This window comes from Bidens hawaiensis, unplaced genomic scaffold (assembly GCF_021521415.1).
Source record: "Bidens hawaiensis isolate Kalapana, Puna unplaced genomic scaffold, B.hawaiensis_p1.1 tig00041795_1, whole genome shotgun sequence".
NCBI lineage: Eukaryota > Viridiplantae > Streptophyta > Magnoliopsida > Asterales > Asteraceae > Bidens > Bidens hawaiensis.
The window spans coordinates 121,231-134,114 of record NW_027505743.1 but is presented as its reverse complement, the minus strand read 5'-3'; the positions used below and the strand labels follow the sequence as shown (position 1 = coordinate 134,114).

Genomic DNA, 12,884 nt, shown 5'->3' with positions numbered 1-12,884 from the left:
CTAGATAATTTAATATAAAACCTTTAACCTAATTAAATTAACTAATAAACAATTATTAAGAACACTTAGATTGATTCAGATGATAAAAGCAACTACCTATGCGGGAATCCCCAAAGTTACGGTTATTAATTAAATGGAAAACTCAAGTTATGGAACCGGGATCATAAAATAGACCCTTGACTGAAAACCCGAACAGGACCCTTGAACTTCAAGAAGACGCCTATGGATTTCTAAGTTTTAAGACTCACCAGTTATATGAATTAAACTTCCTTACAGTTATTTAATAACTTATGTCTAAGTATCTTTATGACGAAATCCTACCTTACAACGTGGAAATCAAAGATAGCAAAGCAGACTCAATTAACTTAATAGACTAAACTGACAATCAAACCTAGACGGACTCCTTACGAAGAACTAAATCTAGCAATCCTGACAAACAAAGATCAATCAATAGCCTATCACCTTATAGCTTTCTAGGCTAGCAACTCACTTTTATCTGTTTAATTAATTTTATTGTTTCTATGATTTTAATCTATATTAATCACAAACTAGTCAAGAACACACAGTAAATGACCAAACAAAACCCTATCCTATGAAACAATCAACAAGGGCAATCTGAAACAATAAATCCAAGTAAACAAAACCAAGCAATCAAACGTATATGTTGAGTCAAGAAATTGACCTAAGGGGGGGATTGTTAAGTCAAAGACTTGTTCTATGGAACATATGGAAGATTGGAATCTTCTCAACCTCCTTAGAATTTGCTAAGTATGGATCCGGGCACACCTTAGACTTCCGAGCAAGCTTTTGCTTAGCCGGGTATGATATTTTGTCTATCGGGCAGGGTTATCTTCTTGAAGTCTTCTTTAGTGGAAATCCGGGCAGGGTTTGTAAATTAGTGTATTACCGGGCAAGGTTCACTAGTTTATGCAAGTCCGGGCATGGTGCACTGTATCAAGCAGGTTTGTTCTTCATAGCCAAGTAAAGTTCACTTCCGAGTAAGCTTTAGGCTAACCAAGCTCATGAAGCCAAGTAATTGGAAGACCGGGCAAGGTATTCATTAATATGTATGGTCCAAGTAAGCTTGAGGATTTAATGATATATATCAAGTATCGCCAAGCAAGGTTCAACTCAAGCAAGGAACAGTGCTACCAAGCACACTTTGCTAATAAGCTATTCTCTAACAAAGGGTTGAAAGAACCATTGAAGAACAAGGTTGCTCGTAAGGGTTTGTCGGGCAAAGTCTGGCAAAGTCAAGATGATTGAAGTCAACCTGGTGAGTATTTTACTTGGTAAAATACTCTTCAAGAAAAGTCTACCCGGAAACTGATTCCAAGCATACTTCTATGTTACCAAGTTATGAAGGATGGCAGAGAATACTCGGAAAGACAAGATTGATGCAAAGCCTACCCGAAAGACTTGTTTTACACTTAGGATTATTTCTGAATATGTAACTTGAATATTTCTTATCATTTAGGGTTTCTAGAAGGAATGACAGCTGTCCACAGGTGTCAGGAATATAAAAGAAATATTTAGGGCACACCTGAGGACAGCAGACAACACGGAAAAATTAGCGGCTGAACATTGATTGAGAGAGAATATTTTTGTGTGTGACGGCTGTCTTAGGATAAACTTTCCTTCAAGAAACCCTAAATCGATTACCCTTTGTATGATGAACTTCATATAAATGGAAATCTTTTGAGTGAATCTTGTTTGTGTTAGTTATCTTTGATTATTGATTGCAACTACTCTGTTTATTATTGATTCCGCCTTTAATAAACAGTAATCTTTCTAAATATAGCAACCCGTCATTAACTCTCTTGTCGGCACATTTATTTGTGTGAGTTATGACATGATTTTAGTAAGATCCAGCTGAAATCGGGGACCTGACAGTATCAATTAACTAAAACTTAACAATTTACTTAGAACATAAAATCCATAACGAAAATAAATCCAAAAAAAAATCAAACCGAACTAAGGTTCATCACGACCTAGGTAGTTTATGGAGTTTAGCCTAGCATCATAAAGTATAAATCAAACAAAACAAATAAAACTGAAAACATGGTGAAAATCTAAAGAACGAAAGATTAAAGGCGATAAAACCCGTAATCTCCAAACGTGAACGTGTAACTCTTCACCGGCTGTTCTCTTGCCTTCAAAATCACCACGAAACTCGAAAATGTGCTCTCAAGAACTCCAAATTTGTCTGGTGGCAGCAGGGTATTGTTAGGTTTAAATTAAAGATGTTTAAATACCCAAAACAAGGCCCAACATGTAACAAAAACGAATTAAAAATCCCATCAGGAATTCCTAGGCGCCGCGCGACCAGGGTGTGGGTACTTGGCCGCGCGGCGCGGCGTGTCCCACCAAGGATGCCGGTCAGACCTGCCCGGTCTGGTCGGTTCTCTGTTCTGGTTCCTTCCTGGCGCGTTCTGGATCTCCGTTTTGGCTCTTTTTAGCTCGTTTTTCGCCCTTTTAATTACGATCAACTTCCATTGCCTACGAAACATAAAAGTGTTAGTAGTATACAAATCTCGACTAAAAACGAACATAAACTATTAAAATATTAAATAAAATATACAAGGGAAACATAAATATTTAGCATTATATCAATATGATCACTCTGTCTTTTTCAGACACCGAAACGGGAAAAGGAACATTTTAGTAGTTTATGTGGATGACATTATAATTACAGGAGACGATGAGGTCGGGATTACAGAACTCAAATAGTTTCTTCAGTCTCAGTTTCAGGTTAGCGACTTAGGTCGACTAAGGTACTTCCTTGGCATAGTGGTGTCTCGTTCTCCACAAGGAATACTTCTCTCTCAATGAAAGTATGCCCTTGATATGTTGACCGAATGCGGTTTATTAGGTTGCAAGCTAGTTGACACCCCTATGCTTCCTATAAAGAAACTCCTCCCGGAAGAAGGGGATCTGATGAAGGATCTTGAACGATACAGACGATTGATTGGTAAACTTAATTATTTAACTGTTACCCAACCGAATATTTCCTTTACTGTTAGTGTTATAAGCCAATTCATGGCTACACCATACACCAGTCACTGGGATGTTTCTCTTCGTGTCTTAAGATATCTCAAGGCCACACTGGGTCATGGCATCCTATATTCTGATCAGGGTCATTGTTATGTAGGTGTTTTCACGGAAGAAGGAGATGGTTGGATATCGGGTTTCTCAGACGCAGATTGGGCAGGTTGTCCGATTTCACGATGATCTACCACTGGGTATTGTGTGTTCGTTGGAGGAAATCTTGTATCATGGAAAAGTAAGAAACAACACACAGTATCTAGATCTAGCGCTGAATCAGAATATAGAGCCATGGAAGATGTTACATCAGAGATGACATGGATTCGCCGTCTTCTCGTAGAAATCGGGGTAGTTTCTAATGAGTTGATGCGGTTATATTGTGATAGTCAATCAGCTATTCATATAGCTAAGAATTAAGTATTTCATGAGAGGACGAAACACATTGAGGTTGACTGCCACCTTATTAGAGATCGAGTAGTTAGCACACAAGCAAATCCTCCATCCATTCAGCCGGTTCATGTTAAGACAAACTTTCAACTTGCAAATATTTTCATTAAACCTCTCCGGAAAACTCAAATATATTTTATTTATAACAAGTTGGGCATGATTAATATCTATGCTCCAACTTGAGGAAGAGTGTTAGTTATATTAGGGTTTTGGCCAATGTTTTGTTTAGTGGTTTGCTAAAAGCCTATGGGCTCAGTTTAGGGCTTCCCACTTGTATATATAGGGGTTCCCTCTTTGTAAAATTGATTCATTCAATAAACACAATCTCATTTATAGATGACAAGTCATTTACAGATGACAAGTTAGCGTTGAGGCCACCCATCTAACATGTGCCTTTTGGCGCAAATCCTTTTGCTTTTCCAACTCAAAACACCTCCCCCAAAGCCAAACGATTTTCAGCTTCATGTTGTGACAACGGCCTTTGTTCCGCAATCGTCTCTATCCCTCTTATTTGCTTCCAACCAGCCCTTGATTCGGTTCTTTAGCCACCAAAGTTTGGTTGCAAGTGCTAAGTCCGTTGGCCTGTTAAAACGAGCACATTGCAGTTCTACAAACTCAGAGTTAAGCCTCTCCGAGGCCTCCCTTACGTCGTCCCAAACACGCATTAGACCTGTAAACTTTTAGTTGATACTATAGTGATATAAGTTTGACCCCCTCCATTTTGACTCATTCAAAGAAGTTACTACTCCATGATTGATACATCCGTATGAACTTTACCCTTTAATTTTCCTTTTTACCCTTGGTGATCACAAAAGTCTAATTGTTGTTTAACTTCTTATTTCACTGCGAATCTTTTGAATTTCCCTTTAATCCTTTGCTTAGTTTCTAAGGTTCACTTGAATAACATGGTTTTTTTTGTATTAGAAAATCTTTATACGGTGATAGAATGTTTTAACCTTATTGGCGTTTCGAATCATAATGATGGTTCTACGAAAATCCTAAACGAAATATGTATCGTCAACATGTAGAACTATGGCACAATTAAAGTAGAATGTGCATCCAACATGTAATTCCGGAAACGAACAAAAAATTTAAGAAACCCATCTCATAGCTTGTTAAGCCTATGGTCCTTGAAACTGACAATAAAAAGCAATCTTAATTACTACTGATGGAAAGAAACCTGTTGCTGAAAACAAGTTATTCGATGATTGATCTAACGCAAATCTTTATAACATATGTCAAAAAACAAGAAACACTTCACATAAACAAAAAAAGAATGAAAGAACAGTTACATGTTAGTAAAGTTGGGTAGGGCTGTAAACGAACCGATCGAACACGAACAAGGCCTTGTTCATGTTCGTTCGTTTAGAAAATATTGTGTTCACGAACGGTTCACGAACACTTACCGAACGAGATTTTATGTTCGTGTTCGTTCATTAAGAAAATTAATGTGTTCACGAACGGTTCACGAACACAGACGAACACAAATAAAATCGGTAGATGCTAGAGAATAAGACCGATGTATTCATCAATGTGAATATTGAAAGCCCGTAAATGAATCGAATGAACACGAACAAGGGGATATTCGTGTTCGTTCATTTAACTTAATAATTAATCGAAAAAATATTGATGTTCATGTGTGTTTATTTAAAAATGGACATTTGTGTTCGTTTGTTTAAAATCTAAACAAACATAACTAAACAAAGAGAAACATACATAAATAAACATAAATAAGCAAACTTAAATCTGAAAACACATAAATGAACACAAATTAACAAATATAAAACCTTTAAACAGATGACATATTCAGATAATATTTAATTATTTTTTATTAATACATAAACGAACGTTCATGAACATAAATGAACGAACAGAACATTTGTTCACGTTCGTTCATTTAATTAAACGAACACAAATTTTGTGTTCATGTTCGTTCGTTTATTAAATAAACGAACATAAACGAACTTCCCGCCGAACAGTTCACGAACAGTTCACCGAACGTTCGGTTCGTTTACAGGCCTAAAGTTTGGTATGAACAATTGTCACATAAGGCATGAAACTTGAATATCAAGTGCAACCCAGACACCGTCTCATTGAAAAGTGAGTTGGTGGTCGAGGCATCATATCATCCTCGGACTTGACTTTCCACCGACCATAATGCTTATGGAATGCATCCACCGCCCCTTTAACACCATCCTCGTCAGCCATGGCCTTTGCCAATTCAGTAGCACTTATTTTCACCTACAATTACATGAATATACCGGTGCATTAATGGAATGAAAACATCATTAACCAATTTAACATTGAAGTTATATGAACTTATTTCTGGTTTTAGCATGAAATTTATTGCAGAAACCAATTTCTTTAGCGAAAACTCCTCAATCTGAATTGGAGGGGGGCCCACTCCCCTGGCATGCACCTGCCTCCCCCAAAATGGTTGGTCTCCAAGAAAGGAACAACAGTTTTTGGACACTGAAATTAATTCAAGATCATTAAAATTTAATAATAATAATAATTAAAATAATATACCCAAAAGAAAAGTTTACCGCAGCTTTAAGACCAGCGGCAGTTGTTCCAGCACCACCATGATGAACCTTCAAAAGTGAGAAATGAGGTGCTTTAGCTGGTATTAAAAGTGGTCTCCAGTTACATATTACTTTAGATTTAGACAGCTGTCATGAAATTGAAGTTGCTTCTTTGATTTTTGAACATAAAAGATATAATATCTGTTGTTTTGAAATTAATAAACACTTAGGGAAGTTTCGAGCCATTTATTAATGATAGGGTGTTGATCTCAATTCTCAAACGGATCAAATAAAAAAGTTAGCAATGAACGGCTCAATGTGTGTTTCTTTTCAAAAATCAAAATTATTAAATGATGCATGTATTTGTAATCATGATTAACAGTAAATATAAACAATCTTTTTTAATATCATTTATGTTTCTTTTCAAAAATCAAGAAAATCAAAATTATTAAATGATTGCATGTATTTGCAATCATGATTAACAGTAACTATTAACAAATTTTTTGTAATGCCTGACAAGCGTGTGGATCAAATACAAATGTCTTCTAACATGAGAAGTACATAAATAACTAGAGTAATTATGTTAACATTAGAGTAATTATTATTAAACTATAACTTCTGAACTAGAGTAATTATTATTACACTATATTTTACTTTTTATAACATAATTACACTAGTTGAACACTGTAATTACACTATGTTATTTGTATGTTTAATAGGTTAATTTTATTTGAACCGGATGACAAATAAACTATTTTGATGCTTTTGACCCATAGTAAAAATGACCCGACTCGCAATCTTGTCACTCCTAGAATATAGATATGATAATCAAATGAAAGCATTCTTGATTCTTCAAACTTATATCTTAAAGTAAAGAAGATTTACCACAGCAACACATTGTAGGAATAACCAATCGTGTGGAACATTATCCAATAAGTAGACAAAACCCTTTGACTTTGCCCCTGTAATTATAATATAAAACTATCAGTATATTTGGAGATTAAAAGGCGTATGGAATTGGTTCTTCCGACCAATCGAGTGATCTCTAGTGGTAGAAAATTAAAAGAGTAATAACATATTACGGTTTCCCAAGCCACCCCAGCCTTTGTTAATGATACCCCGCTGTTTAGTAGTTTCCAACGTTTTAACTATTATCTCTGTCATTCCATCTGGATCTTGAACAGGCTGAGTCATCCAATCAGAAAAAAAGTCACCATATTTTTGTGTTGATTCCTTGCTTACTTAAAAGGATTCACAGTTGACTAGTCAATCGGTGTTTTCAGGACTGATGCAAATTTACTTCTTTGTAGTTGCACTATTTAGAGGAAAAGTAACTAATTATTGCAGTGAAATGAAGTAAATCCATGGAAAATAACTCACAAGGCTACCAAATCCAATGTTGATGGGCTTTTCACCCTTTTCAAGCCATTCCACTAGCGAATCCGGAGGAACATAACTTGATGCAAGGTCCAAGAAACAGAACCCTACCACATCAATATGAGGACCCCAATCTATAAGAAATCAAGAATACAGAACATTAGTATACCATAAGCGTGTATAGGCTCTATTGGCACGCTAATTTTGTTTCTTTTTTTCATTTTAAGAAACTATGTGGTCCACTTAATATTAAGAGGTTTTATGCTGCTAATATGAATTATTGATTAAGGACTGAAATAGAAAAGTTGGGAAAACGGACTAAACAGGTTTGGCACTTAAGAGCCGTGTGAGATGAAAGTCTCATGCACGTTTTTGAATGAGAGAAAGAAGTGAGGAATCCTCTTTTCGACTCTAACTCTCCCACTCCAGTCGTTGCTTTTCTTTCTGTTACTTCGAGCAAAAGGGTAGTTTTGTCCAAAGCTTAAAACTTACTTTATATATGGAGTTGGCGTATCAAATATGACCACAAAAGTATTTTATTTCAGTAACGACTTAATAATATTATCACATGATTTCGATGTATTGTGCACTAAAAATACCCTTTGGGTGTCATCAAACCCATTTAAACCACTGTCATTTAAGCTTCTTTGTTGTATTTCACGCATTGTTAAGGATCAAACGAAACTCCAATCGACCCATTCATAAGTAAGTGGGTATAAATATAAACAGACCTTTTGGCTTGGGGACAAGATGTGGACTCCAAATATAACCATATGGCAAATCATGGGGAGAATGATTTGAACCACTTAAATATGTCACGGGTCTTAGCTTCAGCTTTCTTTCTAAACCCGTTAATTATATCGCGCATCCCCATCCAAATTAACGCATCAACAATCTGATACGACAGCTGCAAGGATCGTGTTATTAGTAAAAGGTCTTAACAGTGATAATAAGTATAGATAGTTGAAAATGAAACATTGTAGATACTTACTCTATTTGCAACAGGTTGCCTAACACGCGAAAGAGGATGTGGAAATTCGCTTGTAGGCCTTAAAATAAATAAATAAATAAACATTAGTAAAAGAATGGGCCCCACCCTAACTCAAAAACTGATATAAGAAGCAACAGGATGTACATACGTCCATGGCATAGTGAAATTAAAAGATGTGCAGTGGAACTTTAAGTGCCTCTGCAACATGGGTATGACCTGATCAAACATAAGTCCACGTCATCCTTGGACGTTAGTAAATAAACTGAATACTTGGATTCTTGAGGTCATATTGTTTTAGACAAACAAGGGATCAACAAATCAGGAAGTTTAAACTGAAACGGGTAATGAGTTATGAATTACAAGAAACAAAAAAGAAATAATGGGTCCTACGTATGCAGGTGGGTTAGCAATTATAGCATCTACATTGAATGGAACATTTGTATCAGGATCACGATTAATGCAAGCTGGAAGCAAAGAAAATACAATATCCTTTATCTGACTACACCGAATATGTATTTCTGAAGGTTCTGATGGCAAAAACCCTTTGTTCTTCACCATATCTACATAAGGGATACATATAGACACAAGTTACCTCATCATTACAAGCAATATAGACAGTGTTTGGATGTGTGTTTTGCCGTTTTAAAGTGATTATGTAATACTGTATAGTTCGAATCAAATAATCAACTATAATACGACGGGCGGTAGAAGATATTCTTTAAATGTGATTTAGCTGTTTGAAGTTTTATTAGGGTTTTTTTATTTTGGTAAGGCAAAAAAACTTACACAAATTCTGACTATTTAATAAAGTCACAGCTAAAAAAGATCAAATTGACATTAAAGGATAACTTTGCAAAATAGGAGGAAAAATCTAGGGGTGCTCATAAAACCTAAACCGACACGTAACCGAAAAAACCGAACCCAAATAATAACAGACAATTTGGTTTTATGTTTTCTCAAGAATCGAACTTTCAGTTTGGTTTCGACGTGCATGTAATAGAACCGAAAAAACAAAAATGAACTTATGGATTTTCTTTTTTATTTTGAAACTTTTAAGTAATGTATAAGAAATTAATAATTAGTTTTACCCAAATATTTTAACCAAAACATATAATAATCAATTATTTATTAATTAACAAAAAGATTTAGTCCCAAAGTTTTACCCAAATTCATTATTTTTGCCAATTTTATTTTGGCCCAAAATTTAAATCCTAAATGGTGAAACCAAAAAATCCGAAACCGTACACATACCGAAAACCAAAGAAACCAAAAGCAAACGGTTTTCAAAAACTGAATTTGCGGTTTTTGGTTGGGTTTGAGCCCAAAACCAACCCATGCACGCCCCTAAAAACATGTCACAAAATTCATTTGAATGAAGTGGTAAATAAGTAATTTTAGTTTAATATAATAATTATTGTTACAGCGGTTACAAAGCCGATATATACCCCTAAATAATCAGATAATCACAAGGCAGAATATGTGTATCCAAACACTAATAACTGCATATTGCTACTTAATATAGCAATAATCAGATAATCAGTTTCAAAACACACATCCAAAAAGCCCCTAAATTCCAAATTATATAATATAGAATATCACAAAGGTGTGTGGGTCCCTTACATCCAGCAAGGACTTTAGGATCACCACCTAGAGGGAAAAACTCCATACCAGAAGTCTTAACAAACTCTTTGAAATTTGAATGAGTTGCTAATCTCACCCTATGACCATATTCCTGTAAAGGATAACACAAAATTTAATCAATCTTCAAATACCTACTTAAAATGAAGCATTTGGTTTCAGTTTTAAAGAAGTATATCTATAACCTGTAAACATTTTCCAATGACAACAAATGGTTGTACATCTCCCCGTGTTCCAACAATAAGCATAACAATTTGCAATGGTGGGAAATTTGGAATAGTTGATGTATCAAAATCATGATCTTCACTAGCTCCTCTAGCAATAACTTTGGTACCAAAATCCAGGTTTTGTGGCTTAATTTCTTCAGGAATTTCAAATTGCACCGTACCATCATCTTGTACACTAGCTAACCGATTCAACCACTTAAGCTGCAGAAAATACATGTTTCTTAAATTTTCAAATAGACCAATGTGTTATGATTATGAAATAATAATATTATTACAATACTTGAAACTGAATTGGCCTAGTTATCGGATAGATACTATGATAAAAAAAATAGACTTTTGATTGATTCCCCTTTTAGTTAAATTGTTTAAATTAATCCATTTGAGATAATGAAAAACTCATATGATATATCTATAAGTCCGTTGTCAAAATTGCCACCTCTAAATAGTAGTTACAATAGACAATAGTAAGAGAACAACATACATAATCATAATTCAATTTTTCAAATAGGTATCAATCCTGAACGAGTTAAAAAAAAACCATGAATGAGAGTTAAAAGATTGCTCTTGCTATCCTGGTTCAGTTATCATCAAGGTTTGGTACATTTTAGGCAGTTGACGATTGCAGAATCTATGAGTTGTTGTATGAAGAAGAATTTTCCAACAATTTTGAGAAAGAGAAAAGGAAGACAGCACAGCAGATAGAAAATGAAAACCTTCTTTTTGGCAGGAACTTTAGTGTCGAAAAACTTAGCTCCAATGAATCCATGAATTTTGTTCCTCCCAGGCTGCTTCACATTATTATTATTATTATTATTATTATTTTCAACAGACTCTGACATTTGAAAGCAAGCTGTCAATTGAAAACTCAACAAATATAACAAACTTTAAGGACGAATTGATATGACTCTGAATATACTGTGTTGTAAATCGTTGGGTTATACTTCATATAGACAGACATTAGCAATTAGGAAACATAATAAGCAAGTATTGGTTCTAGAGAGAGCAATGCAGTGCAGTTGAATTCATCTATCTATTATAATTTGGGCAGTTGGAAAGTAAGAATGATGAATAAATGAAACTGAGACCTGAAGATTGAGCGTCGTCAGTGGTTATCTCAATGACATCATGATCGAATTCCGGTGAAGTGACACTTGAAGATGATGACCTCTGAAGATGATCGGCAGAGTTAGGGTTTGAATTCATGGTGTCACTTCAAACTTTAAACAAAATACAGGAATCGGTTGCAGAAAACAAAGGGTTTGGTTTGGTTTGGTTTGGTTACCGATGAAAGAAACAAACAAACAAGGAATAATAATAATAATAATAATAATAATAATATGGAAGGAAGACATGTTGGAACAAGGAGGAAATTTAAATGACTTGGCTGGCTGTATATTATGGCTATCCAGTCTAGATTAACAATTGTGTGTAATCCTCAATTCTAATTTCTAATTGTATAATGATTATATCATATTCAAAGTATAAATGCGATTACACTATACATATTCAATCAACAATCGTCATTGTTATTTTTTTACTTGTTTGATTTCTTCTTTTTACATGTGTTTCAATCGATATTCATCAACATGGGTATCAATTTATCGAATGCAACACAAAACTAAAACATTCATAGGAGATTCGTTGGTAAAAACATGAGTTTCGATAAATTAATTATATCATTTTGGTTCTTTGATTAAATCCAATTTATGAAATGGGACTTCTCAAATTTTATAACTTTAATTAAAAAGTTATATTCAGATTTCTATATAACTTTGTACAACATGGCCTAAGTTTGTCTCAGTCGATACGATGATGCAATGGTTTAAATTCATCAAACTTTAACCTGTTTATCTAACTCTGTGTCATAATTAATCAAATAAACTTTGGATTGTTACAATTCTGGTTGGTAACGTGATTTAAAAAATTGTGCAGATTGTCAAAAATCAACAGGGTTTCGATTTTGGGCAAATAAATGAAGAGTGTTGAGTAATTCGAACGTGGCTATGGTTCAAACTTTCTCAATAAAGGAATTTAGTTTTAAAAACCAGCTTCATATCATTATGATATCCTTTTATGGGCTTTATAGATCCAAGTGATATAAACAAGTTGGTAAGTTAACCATTTTGTCCATTAAATGTCAATTATGGTTCTTTGGAGTGTAATATTATGAAATGTAATAAGACTTCAAGTACCAAATATATATATCCAGACCTCTTTTGATCTAGAGCTCATCAAAAAGCTTATTGAACTTGCCATAGACCATTCTGTTTGCGTCTTCATTGTCTCAATTATTATATTTACTGTTATCTGATCAAGATCGGTATGTACTGTTATTGTTTTGTGTTCGATTTCTTTAGAAGCAATCAAGCAATTGAATTTTAATTTTGTTTTTCCTTAATTGATTTTGGGTCTAACTGTTATCGTTTTTTTATCAGGCCGAACCATGTTCAGTTTTTTGACCCATAGAAATTGAGAAACTTGATCGATAGAGCTAAAGGGCTTATTTATACTATTGTTGATGTTGTTGCAACTATTCCTGACTTTGTTTTCACTACGAACATGCATTACTACAAAACAGAGTAATGATTGATTGTTTGGAATCCCCAATTACATGGAAACTGTTCTCAAGGTTTG

At 34.5% G+C, this 12,884-nt stretch overlaps 1 pseudogene across 1 annotated transcript; it reads right to left on the bottom strand.

Moving 5' to 3' along the window:
• Positions 1-5,518: 5,518 nt before the first annotated feature.
• On the bottom strand, positions 5,519-11,453 carry LOC143615073 (sterol 3-beta-glucosyltransferase UGT80A2-like; annotated as a pseudogene). Its single transcript, XR_013150403.1, has 14 exons — positions 11,336-11,453; positions 10,964-11,100; positions 10,209-10,451; positions 10,006-10,117; positions 8,776-8,945; positions 8,534-8,602; positions 8,386-8,443; positions 8,126-8,301; positions 7,398-7,528; positions 7,100-7,202; positions 6,903-6,979; positions 6,039-6,086; positions 5,795-5,964; positions 5,519-5,733 (listed from the first exon to the last, which is right to left on the bottom strand). The product of XR_013150403.1 is annotated as a sterol 3-beta-glucosyltransferase UGT80A2-like (transcript).
• Between the last annotated feature and the right edge of the window lie 1,431 nt (positions 11,454-12,884).